The following is a 20,875-nucleotide window of genomic DNA, read 5'->3' as shown; positions in this document are numbered from 1 at the left end:
TAGTATGTGTCAAGCATCAAGAAGTCGAGGGACATCATGAATATCAATATGGAATGAGCGTCAAGATATTCAAGTGCCAAGTATTTACCAATTTTGACACATGTATTTGTGATGGCACACACTTATGTAAATCATTTGTCATCAACTTCTACACGTAATTTACATATTGTAAAGATAACTAAGGAGGTAATTACGTGTTTGTTAGAGATCATTGATTCCTATGTGAGGTGATCAACCAATCAGAAAAATGGAAGGACTAAATGATAAAAGGGATGACTCTACATTTTTGATCTTGATCTAGAAGGTTCATCAATGGGTTATTTAGGGAGGGACCTAAACACTAAATCACAAGGATGTGAAGATAGATGAAGTGATATCAAAGGTGGCTATTTTTGTAGAAGCAAAGTGATCAGATAGAGTAGTTAAATAGTGAAATGAAGGGAAAAAAAAGTATATCAAATAAGGAGATAAAATTAGAATTGAAAAGAGAAGATTTGTAACCTAGCAATAAAGTTCTAATTGAAGGATCAAGTATTGAAACATTCTAACTAGTTTATCAAGGAAAATTTCTTTAAAAAGTGGTTTTAACAGGTATGTTCAAATATCCTAATATAGTTCTTACTTATTTGTAAGTTTAAATCCTTTAATCAAGGTAGACTTAATAAGTCTTGTAAGATCTTAATGGGGCATACCCCTCATAGGGAAGATCACCAGAAGTGATCAAAAATTGTAGCCTTAACAACACTTTATTACTGTAGTAGTGAAGATTTGTGGGTGTCATCTCCACCCCATTTTTATCTTCACCTTGAAGGGTTTTTGGGTAACCAAATATCTTGTGTTATTTGTTTAAATTTACTTTCATGTTTGTGGATGCGATGCATACTTGATCCATTAGTGAATAATAATTATATGGTTAGTGCTCTAGATTTGAGATGGGTTAGTGTTGAATGCATTTAATTTGTATGAAGAAACTAAAAGTTATAGATCCTGATTCACCCTCCTAGTATCTCACTTCCCTATAAGACTTCCAACAATTGGTATCAAAGATTTTTCCTCTTGGAAGAAGTCTAACAGCTTGAGAGTTAAAGATCTTGGAGATGTAGGCTTATAAGTTAGGAAAGATCATTGAGAATCAGAAGCTTGGCATCCAGATCATAATACAACATCTTGAAGCAAGAAGAGAGGATTTGAAGAGATCCTTAAAGAAAAGGAAAGATTTGGTTATTCAAAAAAATGATATACTTTATCAAGGAGAAGACATTGAAGGACTATTTGACAATGGAAATTCCAATGAAAGTGATGTAGCCATACTAGAGCTATTAGAAAAGAATAACATTTTGAATGAAGAAGTCAAAGAATTGCAAAGAGAACATGAAATCCAATCAGTAAACCTATGTGAAGTGATTAAATATAACATGAAAGATGAGGAATATAAATTCATGATAGGAAAAGACAAGAAAAGAATGGCTACCAAACTTGATGAAAGGACATAATGTGTAGAAGCTCACAAACAATCAACTAGACATGATGAATCAATTGCTACTTGTAAATCAGGAACTAAACAAAAAGGATATGGAAATTGCAAATTTGAGATCACAAAATGATCAACTCATGAGGAATAAGTTAAGATATGAGAAAGAAATAGTGGAAAGAATGAACAAACCTAATGAAGCTATACGATACATATAATAATTGGTGAGATCACCAAGAACACTTAGTGACACCTTTGGACTAGGATATTCCAAGCACGTATCATCTACTAAAGAAGAAGAATCATCAAAGAGTGGACAATAGAGGATTGCAAATCCAAAACACAACAAACCTACATGTCATCATTATGGAAAACTTAGACATATAGCCAATGTCTATAGAAGCAAGAAAGGTAAGAAATATTCTAAACCAAAATTCAATGGACACTATTTTAATTGCAAGAAATAAGGACACCAAGCTCATGAATACAAGTCAAAAGCTAGCTATACACAAGTTTTATCTAGATTTAAAAGTCATTGCTACATTGTTAGAAATATGGACATAGAGCTTAAGAATGCAAATTCAAGGCTAAATCCAATTAGACAACTAAAAGGCAAATAGATGCATCCAAAAAAAGTAACTAGTATAACTGGGATTACAATTCATGGTATAGTTTTCATTATTATGGAGAATATGGTCACATTGCAAAAAAAAATGCATTAGGGCACATTTCAGAGGCAAATCCAAGAGTTGGATGAATGGATGATTAGTTTTATATAGTTGTCACAAGATTGGACATGTAAGCAATAATTGTAGTACCCAAGCATCAACACCAAGTAATGAACACATCAAAGAAAAAGTCAAATTTGATGTTGAACAAACAAACAAAGAGATAAATCAAACTTGGAGAAAGAAGGTAGAAGCTAGGTTTACTTGAACCAATGAAGGTGAGGTCACCCAATCTAATGGATTAGGTGATCACATCACCTCAAACTAAGAAAAGTAGTTATGTAAGGAATTGTATATTTGAATGTTACATCCTACATTAGTTCCTAACATAAGATATGTTAAAATCCATATTTGCATGAATTAAGTTGCATTAAGACAGATTTGAGAAAAAGAATTTGATCAAATAAATAATATGCATAATAGATCTTGAATATCAGTATTAGTGTCTATAGTGGTTGAATATCACTATATGGAACAAGCTCCTATATAAAAAAAGTTGATATGTTGATCAAGCCAAGCATGAAAATGGTAATGGAGACAAGTGGTGGTTATGATAAAGTGATAAAAAGAAGGTATTGTGAACAATGTATTATATGATGACTGGGTTATTCGTAATGCACCTACCCATGTATGGAGCATTTATTGAAAACCTATTTCAACTTGAAGTCTATTTTTTCTCACCTACTGATCAGAGAACTTATAGGTGATTTGGGTGATTAACGAGAGTGATTTACATGAAGAAGTGTAAAGATTTATTAGTGTTTCCTTAGAAAATTTAGTAAAGTATTCAAGCTATTGTTGTTTTCAAAATAGTTCGAATCTATTTTTCGAACCTTGGTGAGAAGATATGGCAATGAGTACATCTATTGAGATGAAGGAAAGTAAGGGGATCAAGAATGTTTAATTGGTGACTAATGATGCTTGTCCGCTCCCAAAATTTTGAGCTTTACTAGAGATTGCATTAAAGGGAAATCCATCAGGCACCCTATCACTAACACCATCAAAGATACTCATGATTCATGGTGTAAGATCATGTTTTACATGCAAAGTGGTGAAATTGGAGATTGTGAGTTGAGGTAAGAATAGAAAAATTTATGCAAAAATGGAGTATTGAAGGATGAGTACAAAATTATTGCTGAAAAAGGGTTAGTCTATGCCCTAGATTTTCATCATGACTTCAAAATTGAGTGGATAAAGATAGTCTTAAGCCAAATTCACAACATGAAACTATGGTTGGAGAATGCACTAATTAAGATTACCAAGGAGATCATCCATCAAGTCACAAGGTATCCTACCCTAGATCGGGTGAATACCATGTGTTGCCAAGCCAAAAACCTCATTGAAGAACAAAGACCAAGTGAATGATTAAGGAATATTGTTTGACGGTATTGAAGATCATGTTATTAACTTGTAGTTCATGTGATAGCTCACAAATTCTACCAATTGAGTCAACTAAATAGTGTGTCATGTATAGAAGTGGGCCTAGGTTACAAGATTGTGAAGAAAGACCATAGCTATGACCTTTCCAAGTTACAACTACAATATTTATTTGAGAATCTTGGAGCAATTAAGAAGGCCAAAAATATTTCATGTAAGTTTGGCTCACTTCTTATGTGTGTATTCTTCTATGTGCAGAACACTTTTGCTACTTTTGAAGATTTTTTCTAGAGTATAACCCAACCTGTGATAGAACAAATAGGTGATTTTGTTCAACAACTAGGAGAAAACTCTAAGAGTGCAATGAGTAGTTGTTTTGATAAATTTAAGAAAAAGATGAGGAAGAAAAGCATAATTCATGTATCTCTCATAAGAAATATTATGATGGTTTTTTTTTTCTTATTAACACTAACTTTACTTATGTACAAGATATAATAATAAGGGTAGGATTGTTAAGGTCATTTCCCTATGAAGTAAACATTGATGAAGCATCTACAAATATTACAACAGTAGTGGTAGAAGAGGTAGATAAGAAACCCCAAAACATTTGGTAATTATGAAGAAGCCAAAAAAGAGTTGACCATTAGTTTGAAGACTACCACCTTAGAAAGGAAAAAGAAGAAAATGATAAAAAATCTTGAGAAGGCCTTAGGTTAGGGTGAAGAGAAGAATGCAACACTTCAAATTACATGAGTTCAAGGTGAGGACCAATCTAGTGATGAAGAGGACAATGAGGATGAAGAATAAGTTACATAAAAGAAGGGTAAGGAGATAGTAGTGGCTAAGTATAAGATAAAGAAACCAAAGCTTATTACTATTGTAGATTTATCAGTGAAGCTTGAAGAACGCTACCACTCCTATTACTATACCAAGAACAAGGGCTACAATGACTATAGATTTAGCCAAGCCACAAAAGAAGAAATAATAGGAAAAATGAGCTAGCTCAGGAAAAAGAAATCAAATACAAACAAAGACTGAGCCAAGTCGACTTGTTAAGAAGCTAAGGAGAAGAATAGTTTTGCAAAAAGAGGAAGAAGATAAAGACAATATTGACTCTTATTATGTTAGCCAATTCAAGGTTTCTACAGAAAAGAATCTAGCTAATGTGAATGAAATTTAAAAAATCATTAAAATAAGTACAGGTTTGTTAGGGTTCAAGTTCATAAAGTATGAGAAACTAACTCAGAATGGAAAAATACATATAAAAGAAACAATATTAGAAACAATGGGAACTTTCAAGATGACTCCAATCAAAATTGGAAATATCATATTTGAGGAGTTGTATAATAAAGATAATGAATGAGGTAAACCTACCATAGCCACTAAAAGGAAAATAAGGGAAAGGACTTTAGCCAAAGTAATGTTTGAACTAACACCAAAGAAAATGGAAAATTTTACTAAACAATATAGAAATAGATTTGTTCCCAAATATAGAGCATTCTCTATATTGAAAAATAAAATTGAAGAATTTGTTCAACAAAGCACTTTAATGTGGAAAGTGATTTGGACTTGTTAGAAACAATAGTCCACCAAGATAATTGGGGGGGTGGGTTGAATTAGTTATCCAATAATTAAAACATTTATCTTCTTTAAACAAACTTAACTATTCAACCAAAGAAAACAACAACCATAATAAGATGCACATAGAAAATTACACCAGATATGTTGACTAGCGAAACCCTTGATTAGAGGGAAAATCCGGTGGGAATTATGCCCACAAGATGATGTACTAATATAAATATTCCTTGTTAGAGGATGGACCCTGTTAGGAGTCTATTACAACATGTAATACATATGAGTCCCTATTAGGAGACTTTGAATCCCTATTAGGAGATTTTGACCCTATTAGGAGTTGTGCCAACCTTGTTAGAATTTGTAGTACAATGTATACAAGAAGAGCCCACTACCCAAACATACAATTTCAACTACAAGAAGACCTCACTACTCAAACATGCAATTTACTGCTATGTTCTTCTTTCCTTTGTTCTATCAACCAAATTAAACACTGTTAGACCTTTTAGAATAGGTCACAAACCTTAGATCCAAATATCAAACCTTAGATCAATCAAAAAAACCTCGGCAATGAAGTTTCCTTCACTTTCGCTCTACTCTGTTTAACTTCGCATTCTGCTCTTTCTATTGCTTATAATTCCATACAAAACCATACTCATCCATATCATGATAAAGTAAAATTTCCTTCCTTTATACCAAGTCCATAAAATAATTCCTTGAGTTAGTTGTTAGACCTTAATTTATCATTATAGGACCACATTAAGAACATGTTACACTTAGCGATAACATAAATCTTCTACCTTGCAACTTGAATATCTTTCTATACATGTAATATTATGATGAGTGAACTTAGCCATGTCATTACCAACATGTCTTCTTTACATCCTCAACCTTGATTCTCAAAATTACAATTTTACTAAGAGATATAACAAGTTTATGAGAACATGCCTCTATAAACTCTACCTCAGAACAAACATCACCAAAACTTACATAACTTCTTCCAGATTTATCAATTCTTCTTTCAACATTAACTACATATACTAGATACTTAGAAGTATCTCCCATAGCCTTGAATAGTTAGAATACTCAACTAGCTATCCATACCAATTTGATCTTTCTGTTGTTCTTCTGTCAAATACCATAGAAAACTACTATGCTAGCATCAATGAAAAACTCAATCATGAATGTAACAAATCATCATAATAACATATCTACAATACTCCCTCATAGTAATATCATCAACATTCATACTTCCAACAATCTCTCAACAATCTCTCTCTTTGGCATTGATGACAATATAGATAAAAAATATCTAGTTCCAAGAATACCAACAAAAGCCTATTCATCTTTCTTCAAATCCTCTTCACCAATCATTCTCCCTCATTGATATACCTCAATGTACTTTTTGTCAAACTATCATTCCATGATTTACTTCTTTTAAATATATTGTTCTTCCTCATGATGTTTTTCATGCCAAACTTCTCTCCATTGGCATCAATGTTAAAGGTTTCAACAACCATCAAACTCAACAATTGATTCTTACTAGCTCAAGTATCCAAAGACACTATTCAAAACAACATCCAACAAGAGTCCTAGATGACTCTATCCATCCCAAATACTCCCCCATACAAGAAACATCAATATCGAGTCCAGACAAACAATGGTGCTTTGTTACACTAGATGATGCACTCTTGCATCTTCTACACTGATGTAGGAAGGGCATAACCCCTAGCATACCTCACACATACTTAAAAGTCTCTTTGGGAAGAGGCTTAGTGAATATATCTACAATCTTCTCTTTAGTGCTCACATACTCCAATCTAATTTCCTTTTTTGCAACTTTCTCTCTCAACATGTGATACTTAATAGAAATGTGCTTGGTCTTTGAATGAAACACTAGATTCTAGAGATATTTATCGTGCTTGTGTTGTCATATTCTATGACAACAGGTTCATTAATTTTTATCCTTATATCCTTCAACATTTGCTTCATCCAAATAACTTGATTGCAATTGTTTACTGCTACAAAATATTCTACTTCTGCTATACTTTTGAATGTACAATCATGTTTCTTTCTTAGCCATGAAACCAATCTTCCTCCAAGAAAGAAGGCTCCACCATTGGTGCTCTTTCTATCATCCATATTGCCTGCCCAATCAACATCAGTATAAGCACTTAGAGTAAAATCATTATATCTATCATATCACAATCCAAACTCTGATGTTCCTTTTAGATATCTAAATATCATTTTGACTATTGCATAATGTGCTTCTCTGGGATCATCTTGAAATATTGCAACAATTCCAACTGCATTTTCTATATCCAACCTTGTGTGAGTCATAATTTTTTGCAATCCTCTAATCATAGATCTGTACTTCTTTTTCCAAACAATAGGTGTTTCATCCTTTCTAGATAACTTGTGACTAGTTACCATAGGTGTTCAAATAGATTTGCATGTTTCCAATCCAAACCAAACCTTTTTAATAAATCCTTCAAATACTTAGTCTGAGAAATATAGATTCCTTCTTTATTTTGTACAATCTGTAGACCTAGAAAATATTTCATTTCTCCTATCATACTCATTTCAAATTATTTTTTCATCTCTTCAACAAATTTCTCACTTTCCTCATCATTTCCTCCAAATGTGATAGCATCAACAAATATTACCAAAATTATCAAACCATCATCAATGTCTTTCCATTATAGATTACTATCTACCATACCTTTGTTATATCCAAGCTTTGTTAAGTGTTTTTCCAACCTTGCATACCAAGTTTTGGGTGCTTGTTTCAAGCCATACAATGCTTTCTTTAGTCTACATACTATGTCCTTGTCAGCTATCAAAGGACAACCTTCAGGCTATTCAATGTATACCTCTTCTTCAATTTCTCAATTTAGAAATGTTGATCTGACATCCATCTGATATACTTTGAATTTCTTTGTGTTGCGTAGGCTAAGAATAATCTTATTGATTCTATTCTAGCCATAGGAGCATAGGTCTAATCATAATTCATTCCTTCTTGTTGTGAGTAACCTTTACATACCAATCTTTCCTTGTTCCTTACAACTTCACCATGTTCATTCATCTTGTTCTTCAATACCTATTTAGTTCCTATCACATTTTTGTCTACTAGTCTGGGGACCAATTCCCATGTCTCATTCTTTACTATCTAATCCAATTCCTCTTTTATAGCTTGTTTCCAATAATCATCTTTACGTGCTTCATTTTCATTCTTAGGTTTAACTTGAGATATCAAGCATAGTTATTCATTGACTTTGCTTCTTGTCATCACACCTTTATCTTTACTTCTGATGATCTACTCGGATGAGTGATTCTTTATCATATTCTTTCCTAAAGTAGGAGTTTCTATATCAACTCTTGGCTATACTAAAGGTTCCAAGCTTTGTTCCTGCCTTAGCTATCCTTCATTCTGCAAATCATTGTTAGTCTCAAGAAATACTTCATTATTCCTTGGCTTAGTAACAACATCATCATCTAAATTATAATCAACTATTCTCTCTTATATCTTGAATTTCTCATCAATTCTCACATTTGCACTTTCCATAATAGTCTTAGTTCTCAGATTATAACATCTATAAGCCTTGATTTACAATGAATAACCAAGAATCATACCTTCATCAGTTTTAGCATCAAACTTACTAATATCATCATCTCTTTTGATATAGCACTTACTTCCAAAAATTCTGAAATACTTAATTGTAGGTGAGTCACCAAACCATAGCTCATAAGGGCTCTTGTTTGTGTCTTTCCTAAATTGTACTATGTTCATAGTATAGATTGTTGTGTTCAAAGCTTCTCTCCCAAAGATCTTGGATGCATCATTCTCAGCTAACATAGCTCTTGTTGCTTCTATAACTGACCTATTCCTTCTCTCTTTAATACCATTTTTTTTAGGGGTTCTCAGAGTTGATAACTATCTTTTGATTCCATTTTCTTCACAAAACATGTTAAACTAATTTGAAGTAAATTCTCCTCCTCTATCTGATCTTAAACATTTAATCTTCATACTTGATTTATTCTCAACTCTATTCTTGAATATCTTAAACTTATCAAATGCCTCAAATTTCTCTTTGAAAAGTGCAACCTATGTCATTCTAAAAAGGTCATCAACTAGAATAATAAAATACCTTTCACCATAGAATCCTTTAGTCTTCATAGGACCATTGATATCTGTGTGTACAATCTTTGACTTTTTTGTATTAGTAAAATTCTTGCAGTGAAAATAAGTTATGTTATGCTTAGCCAACACACATTCTTTGCAAATTGTGTCAGTAGGCTTTACAATCTTAGGCAAATCTCTTACTACAAACATACTACTAGTCTTCACAATACTGTCAAAGTTTATATGACAAAACCTCTTATTCCATAACCAACTATCATCTACCTTTGCAACCAAACATGTGATTTTAGTAGGATTTAACTCAAATACATTACCTCTAGATATGGTTCCTATTCTAGTTACCTTTCCATCTTTGTCTCTAATTATGCATATCTTCTTTGTGAACTGCAACTAATAACCTCTATCCACTGGTTGTCCAACACTCAAAATATTATGCTTCAAACCATCAACAAAATATACATCCTCAGTGTTGGTTTTACCATCAAGAGTTATAGATCCAATACCTTTAACTGGGCATGCTGCATTGTTTCCAACTTTGACAATGCCTCCATCCTAAATATTGAAGTCAACAAACTTGTTCATATCACTAGTCATATGATTTGAACAACCACTATCAATTATCCAATCAAATTTCTTTTCAACCTGTGACACCAATGCTACTTTTTCTAGACTTTCTTCTTTAATTGCCACAAATCCTATTTCATCATCACTAGCACTCACTAATTGTTCATTGGAATCATTTTCTTCCTTTGCATACAAACACTCTCTGTCTTTTCTAGGTTTGTAATTTCCTATATATTGTTTCTCTCTTTTGGGATACTTAGATGCATAATAACCATATTCATCACAAGTCCAACATTTAAAGCTTTTCTTACCTCCTTTTTCTCTTCTCACCAGAAGGGCTACTCCATCAATCTTCTTGCCCTCCTCAAATATGTTGCTACTAGAAAAATCTCCTCTAGCACTTGTGCTACTTGATAAACTAGGTCAAATATTCAAGGCACTAAAATTTGTCTCTATTCTGGTCAATTCTTCAGACTTTCTAAGCTCATTCTCAAATACTACAATTTTTCCAAGCAATGTTTCCTTTGTGAATCTTTGGTACAAGATATCAACAACTATATCATTTGAACTGCTAGCATAAATGATGGTGTTAATCTCTTCAATATCTTCCATATAACCTCATCATCTTCTTTGGTTCCTCCTTGAGATCTAATGCCTATAGTAATTTCTAATATTCTACCTAAAAATGCTCTTATAGATTCATCTTCCATCTTTTGAGCATCTTGAAATGCACGAATCCAACTTCGTAGCCTTACTTTCTTAGGATGTCCATCACCTTCAAAACTATTTTCCAAAGCTTTCCAAATCAAATGAGAAGTACCAAGTGACTTTACATTATTTTATTCAATTTTAGGAAGTTCAATCAATAGGGCTTCTCTAGTTCTCATGTCAAACATAAAAAGTTATCTTTCTACCTCGGTACAAGTTTCCAAATCCTTTTTAGCAATGATTTCCTTTGCTGATTTTGTCAAGATCTAATATCCCAAACCCAAACACAACACATGTGTCTTTATATTTTTTTTCTAGCTATCATAATTTTTTCCATCAAACTTTGGACTATCTTTCTTAAACATGCTCACCATGGACCTCCCAAAGTTGTTAAACTTTATCCTCAAGGACTTGATTCTTTGATACCAATTGTTAGAAACAATAGTCCACCAAGATAACTGAGAGGGGGGTGAATTAGTTATCCAATAATTAAAACATTTATCTTCTTTAAAAAAACTTAACCATTCAACCAAAGTAAAAAACAACCATAATAAGATGCACATAGACAATTACACTAGATATGTTGACTAGGGAAACCCTTGATTAGAGGGAACACCCTAGTGAGAATGATTCCCACAAGATGATGTACTAATTTAAATATTCCTTGTTTGAGGATGGACCCTGTTAGGAGTCTATTACAACATTTAGTACATATGAGTCCTTGTTAGGAGACTTTGAATCCCTGTTAGGAGATTCCAACCCTATTAGGAGTTGTGCCAACCTTATTAGGAGTTGTAGTACAATGTATGCAAGAAGAACCCACTGCCCAAACATGCAATTTCAACTACAAGAAGAGTTCACTACTTAAACATGAAATTTACTATTATGTTCTTCTTTCCTTTGTTCTATCAACCAACTCAAATACTATCATACCTTGTAGACCAAGTCACAAACCTTGGATCCAAATATCAAACCTCGTATCACTCAACAAAACCTTGGCAATGAAGTTTCCTTCACTTCTGCTCTTCTTTGTTCAACTTTTCATTTTGCTCTCTTTGCTACTTACAATTCCATATGATACCATACTCATCCATATCATGATAAAAAAAAATGTCCTTCCTTTATACTAAGTCCATAAAACAATTCCTTGAGTTAGTTATTAGACCTTCTCAATTAATCATCGTACGACCACATTAAGAACATGTTACACTAAGCGATAACATTAATCTTTCACCTTGCAACTTGAATATTTTTTCGTACACATAATATTATGACAAGTGAACTTAGCCACATCATTATCAACATGTCTTATTCACATCCTCAACTTCAATTCTCAAAATAACAATTCTAATAAGAGATATAACAAGTTTACTAGAACATGCCTCTGTAAACTCTATCTTAGAAAAGACATCATCAAAACTTACATAAATTCTTCCAGAATTATCATTTCTTATTTTGATGTTAATTGCATATAATAGATACTTAGAAGTATCTCCCATAACCTCAGATAGTTAGAATACTCAACTAGTCATCCACACTAATTTGATCTTTCCACTATTCTTCTATTAGATACCATAGAAAATTGCTATGTTGACATTAATGACAAACTCAATCATGAATCTAACATATCATCATAGTAACATATCTACAATACTCTCCCATAGGAATATCAATAGCATTCATGCTTCCAACAATCTCTCAATAAGACTAATGCCAAAAAAAGACACAAACAAAGATGAAGCCAAATCAGGCTAGATAGAACTAGACAATACATGAGACATGGATGAGCCTAAAAGTTTGGAAGAGACAATGAGAAAGAAGGTTGGGGAGAGTGAACAATAGGATGTTGTCCTCATTGAGGATATTCTAGAAGACAATCAAAAGAATGTTAATTTTTTAATAGAGAAAGAGCTTAAAAGTGAAGCACTCACTAAGGGAACCTCTTATTCACCTCTTCCATGCACTCATCATGTACTTATTCAAATTCAAGAATATCCAGAGCTAGAGAGTTTTTCAATTGAGTACTATATCAGATAGTTCCACCATGCCTACGTTAATAGTTGAGATGAAAGAAAAGGAAGGGAATCCAATGATTACAATTCATAATTCTCCTATTGAGGCCATGACTATCATTGACAAGGAAGGAGGAGTAGAGAAAGATCAATTAGATACATATGTACATGAGACCTCATGACCTCACATTGAGGAAACAAAGGAGGTCGAGAAACAAAAAAATGAAGAGTCTCATAAGTAGTAGGAGACAATTCAAGCCTTAGTACAATTATTGAGTGTTGTGGTAGAATCCACTAAAAAATCAAAGGCCATAACTAGTCAAGAGATGCAAAGACCAAGTACCAAAGAAATAGCTTTGTAAATATCATTGTTGAGTACTAGTACACCAAGGTCTAGGAAGATGAAGAAAAAGGCTAAGCCACCTAGAAATCCAGTGACATTAGATAAGGTCATTTTTATTTCAAAATATGGCCCATACATAATCACTTCTGATAAAATATTAACTTTGCAAGATTTATTGAAAAGAAAGACAAAATAGGAAGAATTAAGAAGATAGCATCAACAAAGACATGTATTACATGAGAATAAAGACATTTTCGTAGAGCATTTGATATTCATATTTTGAATGAGAAAATGCTAATAATAGACCAACTAGTTCATATTGTTGAGAGAATCAATAATGAGGATATTGAGGCCAATGAGACATTGATAAAAATAGTCTGAAAAGAAATTTGAGCACAAATTTTTGGAGAAAGTTTCAATAGAGATAGAAATCAAGAAGGTTGAACTTTCAAATTTTAAAAATATTTTAGAAGCAGTTTTGAAGAATATGTATTCTTTGTATAGAAAGCTTTGTCATATTGAGTTCTTCACATTAGAGAATTAACAATCTATTGATAAACTTCAAGAATTTTTGAAGTGATCAGGACATTCTTTGATCATGGATGTAAGTTCAATCTCTATTTATTTTAATAGATTAACTTTTTCTCAAGGGAAGTTAGCCAAGTTATAGGCTAAAGATTACAACATAAGAGACAAATTTTGGTGGAATTCTTTATAATAACTAGGAGGGGGTGAATTATTATATAAGGTCCAGATGTACAAATAAGACTTTTTAGTACTAATTAGATCCATATCCATAAAACCTTAACATGCATGCATCCATTAGATCATACAATACTTTAACTTTGTAGGTTACTATCCTAGGTCAAAATAACTTTGCAGAAATGTAAACATGAAATACCATAAGAACATTCATGCAATTTGACACAATTATTTTACATGAAAACCCAATTTGGGAAAAACCACTAGTAACATGCTACTAATTCTCACTCTTCTAAAGTGATTCCCTATGAAAGGCCAACCCTATTAGAGGTTACAATATACACTATTAAATGTGACCTAGTTAAAGGATTTCAATCACCCTATTAGGAGTGAGCCTTGTTAGAGGACTTTAGACCATTCTATTAGAATGACACTTGGTTATAGGATTTACAAATGACTATTAGGTCAACCTTAATCCAAAGGATTTTATCCACATTGGTACAGTTATTAGAAAGTAATAGTAGGACTTGATCTGATAAAAACTTACAACTCACTTGCAAATTATAAATCTCTATTTTAGTCCTTCATTCTACTTGACATTCATACACTTCAACTCTGATAGCATGTTCACCCTTCAAGTATTCATCCCCGTAAGCCATTTTTCTTTGTATGCCAATTGTAGTCTCTTCTGTTTGGCCACTAGATGAAGCAATACCCTAGACTCCTTGTCTTCCTTAGGTTCTTGCACATGACAACCTTTGTTTCTGACTAGCTATCTCTATAAATAGATAATTTAGACCTTTTTCCACTTAACCACAATTTTTCCTTTTAGGGTTAGGTAGGATTCAATGAATCTACCCATTTTTCCATTTGGTTCTTCTAGAAATTTCCTCTACAATCTTCCTTGACAACTGTACCACCAGATCATCATAGTTATCTTCCACATGCTTCACATAATTCAAGAAATCAAATTAGTTAGCTTAGATTCATCAAATATTTGATTTAACATTGTTTGTTGTCACTCAAAATCTATACTATTATGTCACTCAGCCAACACTAGTTCACTCAAAAAACACTAAAGTTTATTGATACTCAGAACCAACTAAACTTTACTTGGCATATACTAACATTCACTTGGCTTGCACTTTTTGTCTTCTTTGCTTGGCACCTCTTGATCTTTACTTGGCTTCCACTAATTTCTATTCAGCTTAAACTAACTACTCGGCAAGGCTTGGAAGACACTTTTCCTATTTGATCTTCTTTCATTCTTAACTTGAATAATCTTCCAATTCAGACTTTAAGTAGATAAGTAATAAACTATAGTAGTAATATCTTACTTGGTCTTAGTGCTCCTTCTATACACCAAATAACTCAACATTTCTCTAGGTTCTCTTGTTATCTCCTCCTTTCAAATCCTCTTCATCAATCAACCACATTATAGCATGTAGACCAAAAATAAATTATCTCATGAGCAGGTAGTAGGTTGGACATCATTGAAAAAATAATGATTGTTCCATTACAGGTTCTTCACTTCAAAATAATATTTTTTCAAAAAATCTCTCTCTATTTAGTCCATGTTGCTACCTCATGTGGAGGTAATGTAAAAAGAAATTTTCAGATGCAAAGTATTTGGTTAAGAGAGATCCTTATCTCTCTATAATAGATAGTTTGATTGATCTAGCTACTCAACTAGAAATAAAGATACAACTTTTAGAATATGTCATATCTAGTTGGAATCATGCACTGGCAATGATTTTTAGATTCGTAACACATTTTTGGACAAGTATAACTTGACCCCTACAACCCTAAAGACATTAGTGGAAAAAAAAGAGGGGGAAATAACGATCATGTCATATATTCCAAGGGGAAATTAGAAGACCATAGCTAGATCAAAGGTGTGATAATTTGATATTCATACATTTTTGGAGATGTGTATATTTGATGTATATAGACCAAGTCACAGTCTAAGAAAGAGTGCTATTTTGTAATTTTGAAAAGAATGATAAGTCATGAAAAAGTGCTTTTGTCACTAATGTCAAAGAGGGTGATTGTTGATCTCTAATCCATGTTGCATATTAGTGTTAAACACTTAATCATTTCCTAGGTAGAGTTATTTTGTCATCACTATGACTGAACCATCTAATGAAAGCTCAATTATTATGGAGTTGTTTATATTCAAGTTTATGTTGAGTAAGTCTTAGGTTTCTGAGCATTCCAATTTGGACCATGTGATAGTTTTTTTTCAAGTGAAACAGTGGACATCAAGTTAAAAAATGATAAGTTCATGTCAAGTCACAGAATATGTGTTGAGAATTTAGTAGCTGATAGATAACATGAATTTCAATATGGATTGAGCATTGGGATATTCAATTGTTGAGTAAACTAGTTTTGACATATGTATTTATAGTGGCACAAACACTTATGTAAATAATTTTTGGTGGACTTATACACTTTATTTATGGATTAAAGTGACAACTTAGGAGGTAATTGTGTATTTTGTCAAAGATCATTGATCCCTATGTGAGGTGATCAACTAATCAGAAAAATGGATGAATCTAGATCAATGATCTTGATATAGAAGGTTCATCAATTGGTTATTTAAGAAGGGACTAAACCCTCAATCACAAGGATGTGAAGATAGATGAAGTGATAACAAAGGAATCTATGTTTGTAGAAGAAAAGTGATCAGAAAGAGCAACTAAATAGAGTAGTGAAGGGTAGAACAGAGTATATCAGATAAGTAGATCAAATCAAAATTGGAAAGAGAAGATTTGTAACCTAGTAATAGAGTATGAACTAAAGGATTGGGTACTGAAACATTCTAACCAGTGTATCAAGAAAAATCTCTTAACAAAGTGGTTTTAATAGGGCCTATTCAAATATCCTAACATAGTGCTTACTTTGTTGTAAGTTTAAATCATTTAATCAAGGTAGGATGAGTAATTATTAATAAGCTCTTAACAGAGTAGACCCCTCATAGGGTAGATCACTAGAAGTGATACAACATTATATCCTTAACAAGCATACTTTATTACTATAGTAGTGAAGATTTGTGAATGTCATCCTCACCCCATTTTTACCATCACCTTGGAAGTTTTCTAGGTAATCAAATATCTTGTGTTATGTGTTTACATTTACTTTCATGTTTATGGATGTGATGCATACTTATGAAGGGTACTTCCCTTAATACATTAACCACATAATAGAAATAAAGAAATAAAAATAATTTATGAGAACAAAATATAGGCTTCTTATTATTACTGCAAATGCGAAATAATAGAATCCATAATTACAATAAGCTAACCCACATGGGCACCTTCATTACAGTAATATGCAAGAAAAAGCTTTGAATTATCACCTAGAGTTATCCTAGATAATGTTTAGGAATTTCTTAAATAGGAAATTTTATGCCACCCAGGAAGTTCTAGACACTCAAACTTAATATCTAGGGCTGAAAAACCCTAACAATACATGTATAGTCAACCAAATACATTTTTGACATTTACTTTGGAAGTTTTGGTCAGCCCAACTTTGGAAAGCCACAACTCTTGAATTGTTGCTCCAACTGGCTATTATAACCACTTATCAAAATCCTCAACTTCTGATCTATAGGCTCGGATCTAAGAAAGTACCCATCAATCAAGTTTTTGGACCTCATCTGGGCACATGTAGTCCTTCAACAATAATCCTGAAGTTTTTATACCAAAATTGCACAACAAAAATCTATAATAAATCCATGAATATGCATGATATGGAACTAATCCTAAACTAGTAGGTTGATATATCTAAGATGAGCATCCACCTCTGAAATTAGGAAATTATGAGCTCATGTGACTAACTTACTAAGTAGTAAGCCTCCAGAAACAACAACTCTACACTAAGACAATCCTTATTCAAGAAACAAAAAGAAAATATTTTTTGGGTGATGCAAGATTACTCTTACACCTAAGAAGCTCATGCATCACATACATAGATCTATTACTATATAATAGTTATATGTTTAGTGATCTAGATTTCCGATGGGTTAATGGTAAATGCATTTTATTTGTTTGAAGAAGTTGAAAGTTTTATAAAGCCTAGTCACCCCCCTCCCCCCCAACATATCACTTCCCAATAAGACTTCCAACATCATGAATATGAATTCTCTTATTATATGTTATATCATGAAAAGGATGATACAACTTTTTCAATGAGATCTATGAATCTTAGAGTACAATTTTCTAGATCTATACATCTATCTCTTTTGAGGATTGTCATCATTATGAGTAATTCTTGTATCCAAGTGTGCTAGTCTTTATTCCAAAGTTCTACAAGAATATTCCAAAATTAGTGGCATGAGATACATGGATCAAGATTTTTTCTATGAGAAAATGGTTTTATACTCATGTTACTCTTGGTTATCATTTCAAGTTCATTATGAAATTCAATTTCAATAGTGGTTTTTGACAAGACATAGAAAGAAATTAGGTTTTTGATGATATAATTCTTCCTCATCCATATCAAGATTTATTGTTATTCAATCATTCCATGTAGCTATTCAAAAAATTGAAAAAATATACAGTAATGAAAACCTTCATGCATTATTGCCTGGTTAATATCTAAAAACTAGTTTTTAGTTAATACTAACTGCAAAATTAATTCTTAGTGGTGAAAAATATTTTTGCAGTGTCATTTGATGGTAAGTGATTGAAAACTGGCTTGCTGGTGGTCATTTGTCATTAAAAAAAATACAAATGAAAAAATAAAAGAGAAAAAAATCAATAATTGGGTTGAGCTAACCATTTTTTAGGGATACTAAGTTGCTTCTTTGGCTCTTTCTCCCTCATTTTTCTTGCATCTCCTATTGTTGTGCTTTAGTTTCTATTGATTTTTATGACTTTGACCACCTCTACTACATGTTACACATTCAATCAAGATGTTGAAGAAAATAGATTCAACTCCCTTGAGTGTGCTCTATATCTCTTCCTTCAAATGGTGAGCTTTTATGTTGCAACAATTCTAGTCATTTTTTCTTGTTCCTTCTTTGTTTGTGCTTCACAATTGCTGAGATCTTTTGGATTCTAGCCTTTGCCTCCTTGGATATGCATGTTGTTAAAATAATCAAATTATATTTTCATTTTTTTATCTCTTAACTTTATTAATATTTCTTGTTATATTTATCATCGTGCAACACCCTAGCCTCTCCCTATTTCCTAAGGATCATCAACCATTTATGTTCAAGGGATGTATATCATGTTTATTATATATTTTTTTACCAATTATCCTTTATCCTTGATCATCCCATCTTAAAACCAACTATTTCCTACTTTGTATTTTCCATACCATCCTTCATGAACCCTATTATTTCCCCATTGCTAATTGTTTGTATTGCCTACCATTTTTACTCATGTTGACCAAGCTCATGTGTACTCATTCCTATACATCTACCATTGTATAAATATAATACTATGCAAAATGAAAGAAAAATAGATCATATTGAAGCTATAATTTTGGAGTTATGCATATTAAAATAAAAGTCACAAAATGCAATGAATTCAACATGAGCTATATAAGTTAAAAGTGAAGAAGAAAATTTCTATAAATCTAAGGTTCCATTTCAAAAAAAAGATTGCACAAGGACACATGGAATGTTAAGTTGGGGGGAACAATGAGAGCCATTTATGACCTATTTTAATGCCATATTTTAATCTATTTCATGTACCTCCATACTCACATTTTAATTGTATTTCCATTCCATTTCATCCCATTTTACCATTTTATGTTGTATGTGTGTGTGTGTGTGTGTGTGTGTATTATTTAATATAGTTTTGGGATTAAAATGTGGAAATTAATTATTGATTTCTTTACTATATTTATTGTTTTATGTTGTGACATGTGTAGCTTGCAACATGCATATTTATTAGTGCAGATCTTCTTATTGCCATACACAATTTTTGTCACCTTCAGACAAGACTTAGCCTTCTTTTCACCAGTCAAACAGGACGCATATCTCTTTACACCAACCAGATTTTCCTTATGCCTATTTTACAGGAACTGCTATATGTGATTGGTTAATACATATTATTTGGTAAAAGTTTGTTGGAGAAGATTTGAACACACAACCTCCCTCATTCTATTTTATACCTTCACCGCTCAACCAAGAAATTATTTTGGTAACAAACCCACATCACTTCCTATTTAATAAGATTGACACCCATTAAAGTAAAGTGGAAGGTCTAGAGGCGTTTGAATCCATGACCTTCCATTCGTAAGAGTTTCTCCTCCACCACTATTCTATGCATATTTTTTAGGAGTTGTTATAACAACACATTTTCATAGATGGGAATGTTAAAAATAGAGAATTTAAGATCTCTTATATTTGAGAAGGATATGTAAGAAGGAAATATCAAATATACAGACTGATGCATGTGATCTTCCTATAGAATAATTAAGTGTGAATTCTATATTATTTATGGATGAATAAAATATTTCCATTTTGATTACAAAAGAGTATAAAAAAGAGTATAAAGTTGTTTAATTTTTTATCACCAGACATACTAGAGAGCCAAGATCCACTTCTTGGATGACTAGTGACTTAGTTTAAATTATTTGTGTGTTTTTATTTTATGTGCCTTATTATTTTTATTTGATTTTATACATATTATTAGTGTGTGATTTTTGTACTTTAATTTATGTAATCATATTGTTGATTTTTTTTAGATGTATTTTTTATTATTCATGTGTTGTTATTTTAATTCATACATATAATTATTAAATTAGTTTAAATATTTTAATTGATTCATCTTTTGTTTAGATTTAATTGTGAATTCATATTTGTGTGGTCTGCTATTTAATTTATACAATATTGTGTTCTAGCTTAAAATTTCATCCTTTATGTTTCCTTTATATTTTTGGAATAGTTTTAGTTTAGCTCCCGATGCGAGGAAGTGACGGTTAATGCTGCCAATTTTGTTTTAGTTTGTTGTAAGTTTTTGTTGGTGAAAAAATTTTTCTTTTAGATTAAAGAAAAAGAATAAAATATTCTATTCCCAAGTTCATAATACAAATACAATTTCCCAACAGTTGAGGAATTTTCAAATTCACAATTTTTCTCTGAATTTTAGTAAGATTTAGCTTCCTTATTGGATTTTCAATCAAAACCACTTTTCAAAAGAAGATTACTTTTAACCCCAAAGTAATAAGGCTTCCCATCTATTCTTGGATAAGAGGAACAATCTAATTAATAACAATATGATTAAAATAAATGCATACACAAGA

This window comes from Cupressus sempervirens, chromosome 10 (assembly GCF_028749045.1).
Source record: "Cupressus sempervirens isolate cs-2001-9-10 chromosome 10, ASM2874904v1, whole genome shotgun sequence".
NCBI lineage: Eukaryota > Viridiplantae > Streptophyta > Pinopsida > Cupressales > Cupressaceae > Cupressus > Cupressus sempervirens.
Note: the sequence above shows the minus strand (reverse complement) of the source record.